The following is a 13,702-nucleotide window of genomic DNA, read 5'->3' on the forward strand; positions in this document are numbered from 1 at the left end:
CCTCTGGGGCGGGGACGGGTAATAAATAAATTTCATAATAAATGATGAGTTAAAAAAAAATAACTACAGTATTACTGAAACCATGAAGATGAAAATACAACTTGGTGAATTGCTAAGCTAATCAATGAGGTATCTAAATAACAGAGTCAGTATGTGTGTGCTTTTCTGTGCGTTTGTTCGTTTCTTTCCCGAGAACGGTAATAGATATCGACCTAATTCTTTTTTGCATTATGTCGGGGCAAGTCATGAAAGTGTCAGAAAAATATCAAACAAATATTCTGGAAATCGCGCGCGACGCGACGGCTTGAAATTGTCGGAAATTACGACATGCGAAAATAATATGCGAAAAAAAAAAAAAATCGACCTATTTGGTCAGAAATGGTCAGTGTGGGCTCAATAACGGTATGGAAACAAAGATAATGGTACCTGCAAACATTTTGTGACGGAAGGGCTATTAGACAGTCCCTCAGATTTTTGCAGACAAGCACTACTGTGGAGCAGTTGGTGAGTGGGGTGTGCCTGCTGAGATAGATGAGAATGGCAGTGCGTTAGTGGACATTTGTGCCGGGAGGGAGTTGGTGATAACCAATACCCTCTTCAGGCAAAAAATGATCCACAGGTATACATGGCGAGTGATGAGAAGGGTGGGTGGTGAACTGAATGAAAGGATGACAATGACTGATTATGTGTGTGGGGATGAAAGGATGCGAAGATGTGTAATGGATTCAAGAGCATTGAGGTTGGGGGAGTGGACATTCTGACCACCACTTGGTGGTGGTCAGAATCAAGGTCCAAGTAAAATGGTGAAATAGAAGAAGGGGAGGACGGGAGGAAGGAGTAGCTGCAAGGAGAGTAGGAAGGTTACAAGAGGATGAGAAAAAGGAATCATACAAGAGAAAACTGGAGGAATGATTGGGTAAATACAAACTGGAGCAGATGGGGGACGTGGTGGTGCAACATATTAACAGAAGAAATATGTGCAGCATGTGAGGTGGTGTGTAGGGAGAAGAGAAGACGAAAGGGGATGCAAGGAACAGCATTGTGGAATGAAGAGGTGAGACAGGCTGTGGCACAAAAGAAAAAAGCATATAATGAATGGATGAGAAATAGGAGTGTGGAAAAAGCTGAGAGACGGAAGAGAGAGATATATGTAGAAAGGAAGAGAGAGGTGAAAAGATTAGTAGGAGAGAGTAAGAAGAGAGTGGATGAGGAATTTGGAAGGAATCTGAGTGTCAAGTGGAAGGAATGTAAGAAAATGTTCTGGAAAGAGGTAAACAGACTCAGACAGGGTGACAATGAAGTTAGTAGGGGAAGTTAAAGACAAAAATGGTGGATTACTGGTTGAGAAAGGAGAAAAAGTGAGCAGATGGAGAGATCACTTTAATGAATTGTTGAACATAGAGAATGAAAGTAATGCGAGTGTAAGTGGCTGGGGAATGGATGGAAGAAGGATGGAGGTGAGAAACGGGAAGGAATCAATAGGATGGAAGTTGTGGAAGCAATGAAGAAAGTCAAGATGGGGATAGCTCCAGGAATTGATGGCGTGTGTGGTGATATGCTGAACCATGGGGGAGAGATAGTAGTTGAATGGATGTGGAAGATGTGCAGATTGGCCTGCGAGGAAGGGAGAGTTCCGGAGGATAGGAAATCAGGTATAGTTATTCCCTTGTACAAAAGGAAAGGGGAAAAAGAAGTGTGTGGTAATCTTAGAGGCATTTGTCTTCTTAGTGTAATAGGAAAAGTATACGGTAGGATACTAATTGACAGAGTTAAGGAAATAACAGACGAATTAGCTGGAGAAGAACAGGGAGGCCTTAGGAAGGGAAGAGGTTGTGTAGATCAGATATTCATTCTTAGATCTTTAGTCGAAAAGTTTCTAGAAAAGGGAAAGAAGTTGTATGCGGCCTTCATGGATTTGGAGAAAGCATATGACAGGATGGTTAGACAAGGATTGTGGAAAGTATTAAGAATATGAGCGATTGGTGAAAAAGATAACTAGATCTGATGTGAGAGGTGTAAGGCTGAGAGGAAGACCACGAATAGGATGGATGGACAGTGTGAAGAGAGCGCTGGATGCGAAAGGGATGTCTGTTGAGCAAGGAAGAGTGGCTCTGCATGACAGAAATAAATGGAGAGAAATTGTGAATGAATAAGTGATGACGCAGCCCTGAGGGGATATTCTCCCGCATTTGGTCTGATCAGCTATTTTAGGTCAGGTGCGGGTAAGAGGATGAGTCTGTTATGATGTGGCAGGGGTAAACCAGCTCTGCTGTCAGGCCCTGCTGTGGATGTCACTGATTGCATTGCGCAGTTGGCCCTTGTGCGGTGTGGTGAAGTGAGGATCTGTCCGTTCTCCCCTTTGGGGCTAAGATGCGAATGAATGTGTTTGAATGGATGAGTAAATGGGGAGTGTGTCGTCCTGTCTCGGCTACCTCCCTTTCCTTGGGGGAAGCAGCCTAGGTATGTAGATAGATAGATAAAGAATATATGGAGTAGATGGGCAGTTGTTGAATGCTGTGAAGAGTATGTATGATGGTGCTAAGGCTGCAGTGCGTGTGGATAGTGAACTGAGTGAGTTTTTCTGTTTGAAGGTTGGGTTGAACTAGGGATGTGTCATGTCTCCATGGTTGTTCAGTCTGTATATGTATTGGGTCATAAAAGAGATACAAGGAAGGGCAGTGAATGTTGGAGCGGCCCTAGTGAGATAGGGCAGTATTTGGAAACTCCCTGTACTGGTGTTTGCAGATGATACTGTGTTGTTAAGTGAAGACGACGGGGGGCTGCATGGCTTGGTGGATGAGTCTGGGAGAGTGTGTACGTAACGGAATCTAAAGGTGAATGTAGGGAAGAGTAAAGTGATGGTCTTCGAGAGAGGTGAAGTCAGAGAAGGTACAGTGAGGTTGGATGAGGAGGAAATGGAAAATGTGAATACGTTTAAATACTTGGGGAGTGTGATGAGTAAGGATGGAAGTTTGGAAGGTGAAGTGCTTGAAAGTGTACAAGAAGGAAGAAAGGTTGCTGGTTTTTGAAGGCAGTGATAAGAAACAGGGAAGTGAGCATGGATGTGAAAAAGTTATTACTTGAAAGTATTGTGATACCAACTCTAACGTATGGAAGTGAAGCTTGGACGTTGTTGGAAGGACACAAGTCAAGAGTGAGAGCAGTGGAAATGAGTTATTTAAGAGGAACCTGTGGAGTCACATGGAGAGAACGACTAACAAATGAGGATGTGAAGGAGCGTTGTGATGTGGATGTGGGTGATAGGAAGCTTTAGGAGAAACACACTGAGGTGGTTTGGCAATGTGGAGAGGATGGAGAGTGAAAGACTGACGAGGAAAGTGTATGTGAGTGAGGTGGATGGGGAAAGAGGGAGGGGAAGGCCAAGGATGAGATGGAGGGATGGAGTGGAGAGGTATATGAGAGAAGGGGGTGTGAATTGGGAGCAGGGCAGTGAAATGGCGGGGGACAGGGTGACGTGGAGGCGATTTGTTTGTGGCCATTCCGTGTAAGGGATTAATGCGTCTGGCAATAGATAGATAGATAGATAGATAGTCGTATATACTCGTAAACATAAAAGTGCTGCATTGTTTGTCTGTTTCTCGTTCAATCACGCCCAAACCAAGGGCCGGAGACCCCAGACCCATATATATTCTGAATCAGTGTGACCCAAGGATGGTTTTAGGGGGGTCAAAATTCCGATCTGGGTCATTTGGGGTCACTGATAGTGTTCGCCTTTTTGGTCCGGGCAACGCCGGGTACCTCTACAGCCCAATTTTTTGGCATGGAGACTCACATGGCCTCCAGTTCGGACATAGGCTAAGTGAGGTTGACCTCCGAGGTCATTTGAGGTCACTGGTCAGAGGTCATTCGAAGTCATCGGTAATACAAGCTCGAACGACTGGACCCAGCAGCCCAATTTCTGGTATGGAGACTCACTTGACCTCCAGTTAGGACATAGACTATGTGAGGTTAACCTCCGAGGTCATTTGAGGTTACCGGTCGGAGGTCATTTGAGGTCACCGGTAGCAGTAAGCAAGGGCGCACAAAAACTGTGCATTAGTATGCGAAAACTGAAATAGAAAGTTCCTGGACCTCTATAATCATTCAAAGGCAAAAGAGGTACATGGTCTTTCTGGAGTAAAGAGAAAGATTGAACTAAAACAAATAGGATTACAATGTTCGACTTTTTGTCCCAGAAACGCCGGGTACCTCTGCTAGTGATGTATATGTATATATCTCTCTATCTACGGTATCTGTCTATGTGTGTATAGGTTATATATATATATATATATATATATATATATAGCGTTGTGGTGTGGATGTGGATGTGATAGGAAGCGTTATGAGGAATACACTGAGGTGGTTTGGCCATGTGGAGAGGATGGAGGGTGAAAGACTGACGAAGAGAGTGTATGTGAGTGAGGTGGAGGGGGGAAGAGGGAGGGGGAGGCCGAGGATGAGATGGAGGGATGGGGTGGAGAGTTTATGAGAGAGGGGGGTGTGAGTTGGGAGCAGGGCAGTGAAATGGCGGGGGACAGGGCGACTTGGAGGCGATTTGTTTGTGGCCACCCCAAACGGGATTGAGGCGTCTGGCAATATATATATATATATATATATATATATATATTCATGTGTATATCTATCTATCTATCTATCTATATCTATATCTATTTATCTCTCTCTATCTATCCATCTATCTATATCTACATCTGTCTATCTATCTATCATCTACCTGTATCTATCTATCTATAATATATCTATCTATCTATAATGTAATAATCTATCTATCTATCTATCTATACCATCTGGACAGTTAAATACCTTCAAGAGCGAGGCCACTGTGCCGCCTGGCCACTGTGGGTCTAAAGGTGGTGTTTCCTTTTGGATTCCCAATCTCCTACCCATTTGCAGCGGGGGCAACAGCGGCGACATTAACTTATAATTATTACTATTCACTTACATTCACTGCTGCACCCACTGCAATGGGTTGGGATGTGGGAATCCAAAAGGAAACATCACCTAATGTGATGCTGTCACATCTTTTAAACTCGCAGCGGCGAGGCGGCACTGAAGACTAGCTCTTATAGGTGCTTAATAGACCTGATGGCATATTGCAAATGGTCATTCTCCGTATATATATATATATATATATATATATATATATATATACTCGTCTATGCTGTATTGAGTGGAAGAGTGGGTACGGTAATCATTTACGTAGGCAGACCAAACCTACCATGGCCAGCATCAACGTCTGTCTATATCTTAGGATGATTCGCCTCAAACCTTGGCAAAGTAAGACAAATAAAGTATGTGAGTTTCACGGCTACACTATTACGTGTTGGATTTGTTTTGTGTAATATCAAAGACAAGGGTGCAGTTAAACCTAATTAATACCAAAACCTTAATGTGTCTAACACTAGATCTGTGGAAACATGCCTGGTGTTCTGGTTTGGGTTACTGATGATCAGATAAGGGAGACCTGACTACAGATATGGTCCTACTTGGAATGAAATGCCAGTTTTTAGTAGTCACTGCTGATTATGAATTTTCCTTCTTCATGATATCACCTATTAACTGAATACATAATTTCTGAAACATTTTTTACGGGTACCGAAAGCATTGTATCACTGTAGCCTAACTGTTTCACTTAACACCATAACTAATGAACAGACTACTCATTGTCCAACCCGTAATACTACGAAGTCACGTTTGAACCAGCTGAATAAAGGCGCCACAGGCAATTATTTCTCGTTGATTTATATTTCCAGACATTGTCCAGAGTCTGGTAATGACAGAAGTGCATAAAGTAATGACAAAAATATCGTCATGAAAAAAGTTCAGAAAATTAAAACTGGGTAAACAGTGCAGAAGGAACAAGACTGACAACTGTTTTCGCAGCGTCCTTTTTGTGAGTTACAAAACTCTTACAATAACAGACAACACTCTGAGATGGTGAAGGTAATACAGTGAAAAGAAAGAGGTAAGTGAGAATGAGAAAAAGACCATTAAAGAGGAAGAACTGCGTATATGAGACAGTGACAGAGTGAGATGCGGAAGAGAGCGGCTACCTGCCTCACCCCACTGCCTTTTTCACTTCACTGACTTCTACACCAACAGACCACTCCACGCTTTTTTTTTTCTCTCCCTACATACCTCTCACCTCACCTTTCCTTCTCTTTCAATTCCTGCCATCCTCACCCTTCCTTCCTCATTCTCATTTTCTTTCTTTCTGTCCCTCCCTTCCTCTTTCTCTTTCTTTCTCTTCTTCCCCCTCTCCCTCTCACTTTCTTTCTCTACCACCGTCCATCTCCTTCTCTCCCTCCCTCTTCTTGTAAGTCTAGCAACCACGCTCTCTTCCTCCCTCTCGGTTTGACTTTTCTTCCTTTCTTTCTCCTTTCTTCATCCTCCACTCTACCTAAATTTCTTTCTTTGTCTCCCTCTCTCTCTTCTTTTACCTTTCTGTCCTTCCCTGTCTCCCACTCGCAGCCTCCCTCTCACCCTCCCACCCTATTTACACTTCTCTTCTTCGTGCATTCTCCTTCCCTCCCGTTGTTTTTCCCCTCTCACACTCCCGCTTCCTCTTCTCTTTCTCCCTTTCATTCGTAATTTTCCTACCTCTCTCCCCCCTTCCTTTTCTGTATTTCTTTTTTTTCTTTCCTCCCTCTCTCTTCCATCTCCTTTCCCTTCTCTTTCATTCTGTCTAATTTTGTATCTCTCACTTTGTTAATGATTTTTCCTTTTTCCTCCTCGTAATGTGAATTTCTTCCCCTTTCCCTCCCTCCCTATCTTTTCCTTCCTTCTTCCCCTGCTCTCTGTCTCCATCCTGTTCTCTCCTTCTCCCTCCCTCCCTCCCTCCCTCCCACCCCTCTCTCTCTCTCTCTCTCTCTCTCTCTCTCTCTCTCTCTCTCTCTTTCATCATCACTACCTCTTTCCTCGTTCCGCCGTGTCTCCCCTTCTTTCATCATCACCCTCTCTGTCTGTCTGTCTGTCTGTCTGTCTGTCTGTCTCTCTCTCTCTCTCTCTCTCTCTCTCTCTCTCTCTCTCTCAAAGCTTTTCGTTTCTTATGACTTTCAACAATTTTCTGAACTTTACATTTTTTCTCTTGCTCTTATCAACTCCAGAGAACCATATCCCGTACACAGTCAAGTACATATTTATTTTACTTAGGGTAACCTCTGCCTGGAGAGTCCTTAACGTTCTGAGTGCCATGAATGCATTTAATTCCGAGTTTTACCTGCGTTGGTGGACATGGATTTGAGAGGGAGACGTGCTTTCTTTTCTTCTTGGTCTTTTGTTGTTCTACTTTTCTTGTTCCTGATGTGAGTATTATTCCAAATAGACCGACTTACACTATCTGTCTCCACAGGCAGTCTTATCCCAACCAGATTCTACACCTAAAACCATTCCCACCCGTTCTGCTCAGTCTTCCTTACCCGCCTCACCCAATTTCTGTCACTCCAGCACCGCACTTCAAGAGTGAGGTTTGTTCCCATCTCCAACAACGCGCCTCAGAAAACACCTACCTTCACAGGGTGTATTCAACTCACTTTACCCACCATCCATATTCACCTGAGGCCGTCCCACCCTCCAAGCCCACTTCCTTCTGCCCATCTCACCTTTTTTCTTCATTTTAATACCTCACCTCTCCTTCCTTACATCACACATTTCCGCAATATATATACTGTATGAGTCCCCCGTCATGCCCACCATTCACCACTTTCTCAACCTATCCGCTCCTCTGTCCTTCCCACTCAGTACCAAGACAAGAAATCAATATCATCAAGTACTGCACGTGATGGGCTGGTTCTCGTTCACGTTTATATGCATGGCCTCAATCGCTCGTTATTGACCTAAGAGGACTTGATAGATCTGAGCTGACTTGGAATGACCTAATATGCTTGGCATCGATCTCAGTTGATCCACGTTGGGTCTGAATATGGCCGAAATGAGCAAGAATGAGTTAAATGGGTCGATGGTGACGTGAAAGGATGACCTGACCTGAAATGTTGTGCTTGTTTCATAGTGAATGTAAAGACCGTCAATAAACCAAATTAGATATGAATAATGGGACCTAACTGACTCCACTGATCTTGAGACGAAGAGTCGTACGTGAATGGTTCTAAATGGTCGTGAATGAATATACCTGCACCAATATGCCCCTCTACGACCCTGAATTGATATGTCTGAGCTGGAGTGCAAATAAACAACTTGAACAGGCCAGAATCGCCTACTGATCTAGTTTAGCTTAAATGGCCCTGATTGAACTTAAGCGACCTGGACTTATATCTAACTTGAATTGGCCTAGTCCGACTTGACGAACTTTTGACGAACGAGAACTGATCTTGAGTGACTCTAACTGAACTTAATCAGACTGATAATGACCCAAATGAACCTGAACGGATACCACCTATCAGGAGGGCTGTAAATTACCGGAAAGGGCAAAGTTGACTCTGAATGAACCTTAAGGACATTGCAGGACCAGAATACCCTGAACACTAGTTGGCTGACTTCAGTAAGTCTGAAACTGCTGAGGAGGGACGAGTTCATGTGGCGGCAGCGATAAAGCTCGTCTGCGTCCCTGCCTAGGTAATAAAACGTCCCACAGTTCCCTCCCTATACCCCTAGAGGAGGATAGTGGGCTGCAGAAGGTGGGGAACTTTATCCTGCAGTCCACTGAGTTCACGTTTCCAATGAACCTGAGGCTACAACAAAAATGTACGACCTAAGTAAATGGTCGACGAACGTTCGAATGTGTTTAGTTTCCTCGTGCTATTTTCAGTGATATCAAGCTTTGGGAAGTCTTCAACAAGGCAGCGTACAACTCCTACAGTTCAAAAATTCTCACTAAAATTGATTACAGTCAAATATAAAAGAGATTAAAACAGGCGTCATCAGGCAGAAAAGGTTAAGTACGAGCATTTCACTTTGGCTAGAAGAACTAAGTCAATGAGTTGTGTGTGTGTGCGTGGTATGTGTGTGTACATTCAGAAACACTCATCTGACATGTTCACACACACACACACACACACACACACACACACACACACACACACGCACGCACACACACACACACACACACACACACACACACACACACACACACACACACACACACACACACACACACACACACACTAAAAGGCACATAGAACGCGCACACCTCCGTCAGCGCCAATACATTCTATGATTCCTAAACCAACGTTCGTCCAACGTCGCTGGCGCAAGTGATTAATTCCACAGTCTTAGTCTGCCATGTTGCATAATCTCAGAGAAGGGAGGTGTACATCCACCGACGTAAAGAAATTTATGATCTATTCTTGCACCCGAATCAGGATCCACCTTATAATCGAATCACTCTTGTTAACGCACATCCGTCTACCAGATTTCACTGAAGTCTGATAACAACTTCTGAGGCATATTGTGCAAAAACAGAGGCAAACAAGCAAGCAAACAACCAAGTAGAAAGGCTTGGGTGAATACATTCCCTCCATCCAGCTTCGTTAGTGGAGATAATAAAAACTTGCATAAATACATTTGCACACCTCAACACCAATTTAGACATTTAAACACACACAAACACAAACTCAACACATTCACACAAACTCACGATCTCACGTATCTCCCCCCCCCTCCTCTCTCTCTCTCTCTCTCTCTCTCCCACCAGACAACCTCACACACAAAGGCAGCAGAACAGAGGCGGCAGTCAACAGTGCTCCTTACTTAGGCGTTGCGTATGCCGGTTTGAGCAGGCTTATGCATCCCATTTCTGTAACAAGCCATTTATAAAGGTCTGGTGATTTATAAAAGTGCGTAGTGGCAAAAATCCAAATAATAAGTATGACCATGAGAAAAACAGACAGCAGTTAATCTTAATGAATTGAGCGCTGAGAAACTGAGCATTGTCCCTAGATCAGCACATCATGCATTCAGTGGGAAAATATCTCATCCTGGTACGAAAAAGGGTAAGAAAAAAGAAGATAGTTTTCTAGGACGTGTAGATCGAGAATTGATTGCACTGGCAAAAACACAAGAGGTCTGAAAACAGCACAGACCTAATAATAAGGGAGATGTCTGACTTAAAGATAATAAAATGGAACTTCTGATAAAAAAAAAATAAGCGTTGTCAACAAAAGGACACATACAAGAAAACGATATAGAAGAGCTAAAATTCAAAGCTTTTAACTCCACAATTTCAAGTGAAAATCACATAAATCTTCAAGGCCTTTCAGTTAATACACTACCACTATTGACCTACATGGTGTGGTGTGGTGTGGTGTGGTGTAACCTCGCTACGTAAAGTCTGCGGAAATGAAGCACCTCGCGTTCGAAAACTTAGTGAAAAAGGCGGACAGGGCCAATTCTAGGGATGCTACACATTCGTAAAAATAGAAAAAATACAAATAACTCTCAACATAAAGGTAATATTTAGATATGTGGCTGAGAATTTAATATGGCATACTTTAACATTTATTAGGCAAACACCTGTACATGGTGCAGTTGTGTAGAACATCTCTTAAAAACATGTCAAACAAAAACAAACAAGCAAAGCATTGATTAGTCAGCTATGAAGACAAGCTGCGTGTGAGATATGAGAAAACCGCAGAAATATTTAACACGATGGGGCAAAAGCAACAACAGAAAATAATAATGTTGGCAGAAGCATTAGAGAACAAAGTCAAGAATCACATATTTAAAGCAAGAACTGATAAATGATGTAGAGAAATACAGTTTTCCAACGAAAGCAACAGACTTGGAATAAGCTGCCACATGGAGTCCTGTGTGAAAGAGGTGAATAATAAACTTTAAGGAATGTATGATAAAGTATAATCAGATGAGAGGACTGTAGTAGCCCGAATGAATTATGGAAAATGAAAACAAGAAAAATACAGCTAGGAATTATACGCACAAGCACAGATTCCCACATGCACACACTGAGATACATGAAGTCACACACACACACACACACACACACACACACACACACACACACACACACACACACACACACACACACACACACACAGCAAATTCAAAATCCTCGGTAAATGGTGTCATGAAAATATAAAATGTTCACGGGAACTCCAGAAAATATGTGCCTCATTATTTTTTAAGTCCTTCCTGCTCCACTTTTCTTTGCTTCCCTGCCGCCTCTGATTATGTCCTCTCTTTGCGGACGAGAGAGCGAGCGAGCGTGCGTGCTTGCGTGCTTGTGTGTGTGTGTGTGTGTGTGTGGTTTTCCGTATAGTGGTGGCACCAATCATTCGTTATATATCCCTGTAACTGGTTTATTGAGAAGTGACAGACAACCTGGTTCGGAGGAAGAAAGTGGGGTAATGTTTGAATGAAACACGAACACGGAAACCTAACTGACTTAACCAGGAACTTGGTACTTGGAAGCTCTATCATCATCATCATCATCATCATAACTACTCTCAGCATCACGGCCATCATTATCGTCACACTCACCACTCTCATTGTCATCATTATTACCAGTTTTACACCTGCGCTGTGGTAGTGGGGCGGTTGTAATGTTTTGCTCAAAGTGTTCTGTATGTGTCTGTCATTCTCTCTGTGTGAGAACAATTTAGCTCGGTTTTGAACTGAATTTTACAACCTTGGTGAGAGGACGGTGCATCAACAACGGGATAGGCCGATTGTTTTTAGAGAGAGTAATAAGTCATAGTCAAAGGGCTATGACAAAATCACCTTTATCTCTTTTCATTTGATTTAACCCACACTTTGTTGAGGAACCACAGTCAGTCAAAGGTTAAGGTCACAGGGAAAAGACAAATATCAAGACTACATGGTAAGTCAGTAAAAGTTTTCATCAGATAAGACCAAATTTTGTGGAAGGATTTACGGAAACGCAAGGAGGTAGAGGGTCCGATTTTAAGAAATCAATCAGTGGTGAAGGTCAAGGGGCAAGGTCAAAATTCTACCAGTATGTGGCTGCCTGTGATCGATCAGATTCTACAACTAATAGAGTTTCGCTCTAATTTTAATGATACTTGTTGGAAGGACTGAGAATCACCGTTTGTCCTCTTGTTTTTGAGAACAACACGGCGAAGTCACTTAAACAGTTTTTATTCGAATTTAAACCAAAGTTTGCTTAAAGACTCTTGGAGAAGCAGTGGTCATGGGATAAAAAGGACAAGGCCAAATCTTCAACCCTAATTCTCAAATACATACTTTCGATTCGATATGGACCTAACTTGGTGGAAGGCTTGAGGATCTGCCATGGATGAAGGGATTCAGTTTCAGAAAAGGCCACAGGTGATGGTCACAGGATAAGATCAAAGCAACAATATGATCCAATTTGGACCAATGTTAGTAGAAGGGCTGAGGGTCAGGCAAGAATGAAGTACTTTAATTTTGCGAATGGCTGGCCAAACGTCAAGGTCAATCAGTGAATTTAAAGAATTGGCCCTTAGGCCATCTGTAGGGCGTGGGTGTTGCTCTCTGATTGCTTCTTCGTATTATTATTATGTTGTAATTCATTATTATTATTATCATTATTATTATTATTATTATTATTATTATTATCATCATCATGATCATCATCATCATCATCACACTCCTTACTTTCAGACCACAGAATTGTATACCGTATCATACTCAGTCCCCTCGGTAACAAACAGCCCCGAGTGGACCACTAAGTTTTTCTGTTTGCTTTCCTTTGTACTCCTTTCTACAACCAACAGAATTATCTCAGTTACCTTTATGACCATCTTCATCGTCATCACAACAATCAGAGTCATTCTCGTCATAATATCATCATCATCATCATCATCATCATCATCAAGGTCATCATCATCATCTCAACCAGTATCGTTATACGCGTCATCATAACCTTCATTGTCGTCTTCGCTGTCATCACCATACCGGTAACCATCATTATCATTATTATCAGTGAGAGCACCGTTATTATTATCAGTATCACCATCACCAACGCTATTATCACCACTAACATCGTTTTCATTACTATCACCATTATCACATTTGCGACTTAATACTAGCTGATAGGGATTTATTCATACCAAGTCAACAGTTCACTATAAGATCGAACTCTTCAAAATGGTTTGATGGCAACTGTGCCAGAGCAACAGCCCAAAAGTTATTAGCATATATCTCTTACTTTAAAAACATCTGAATCACTCTCTCAGTTTAAAATTGCTAGAACTCATGCAAAAGCTGTAATAAATCTAGCTAAATCAAACTTTCTTCAAAAGCAAGCATCAAAACTACTTAACAACCCTAATGACAATATAATATTCTGGTCAACTCTTAATTCTTTCAATAATAACTTTAACAAGTCATCTTCCATTTCCCCACTAAAATTTTCAGATGGCAGCATTACAAATGACCCGCATGGGAAAGCAGATATTTTTGCCAGTACATTTGCCAAAAACTCTACCATAGACGATGCCAGCCAGAATATCCCAGTACTAGAACTTGACTCTCCCGAAATTGCCCCAATTAAAATACAGACAAGATATGTAAAATCCATCCAAGACAATTTACCTACCAACAGAGCTCCTTGCCCAGATAAATTCCGCCAATTGTTTTGAAAAAGTGTTCCCCTGAACTTGCCTCTGTTCTAGCTAAATTATTCAGACTATGCATACATACTTGTTCATTCTCAAAGTCATGGAAAGAAGCCAATATCCACCCAATTCAGAAGAAAGGAAGTTCCTCTGAC

This window comes from Coenobita brevimanus, chromosome 35 (assembly GCF_032717465.1).
Source record: "Coenobita brevimanus isolate Jiangsu-jjx chromosome 35, ASM3271746v2, whole genome shotgun sequence".
NCBI lineage: Eukaryota > Metazoa > Arthropoda > Malacostraca > Decapoda > Coenobitidae > Coenobita > Coenobita brevimanus.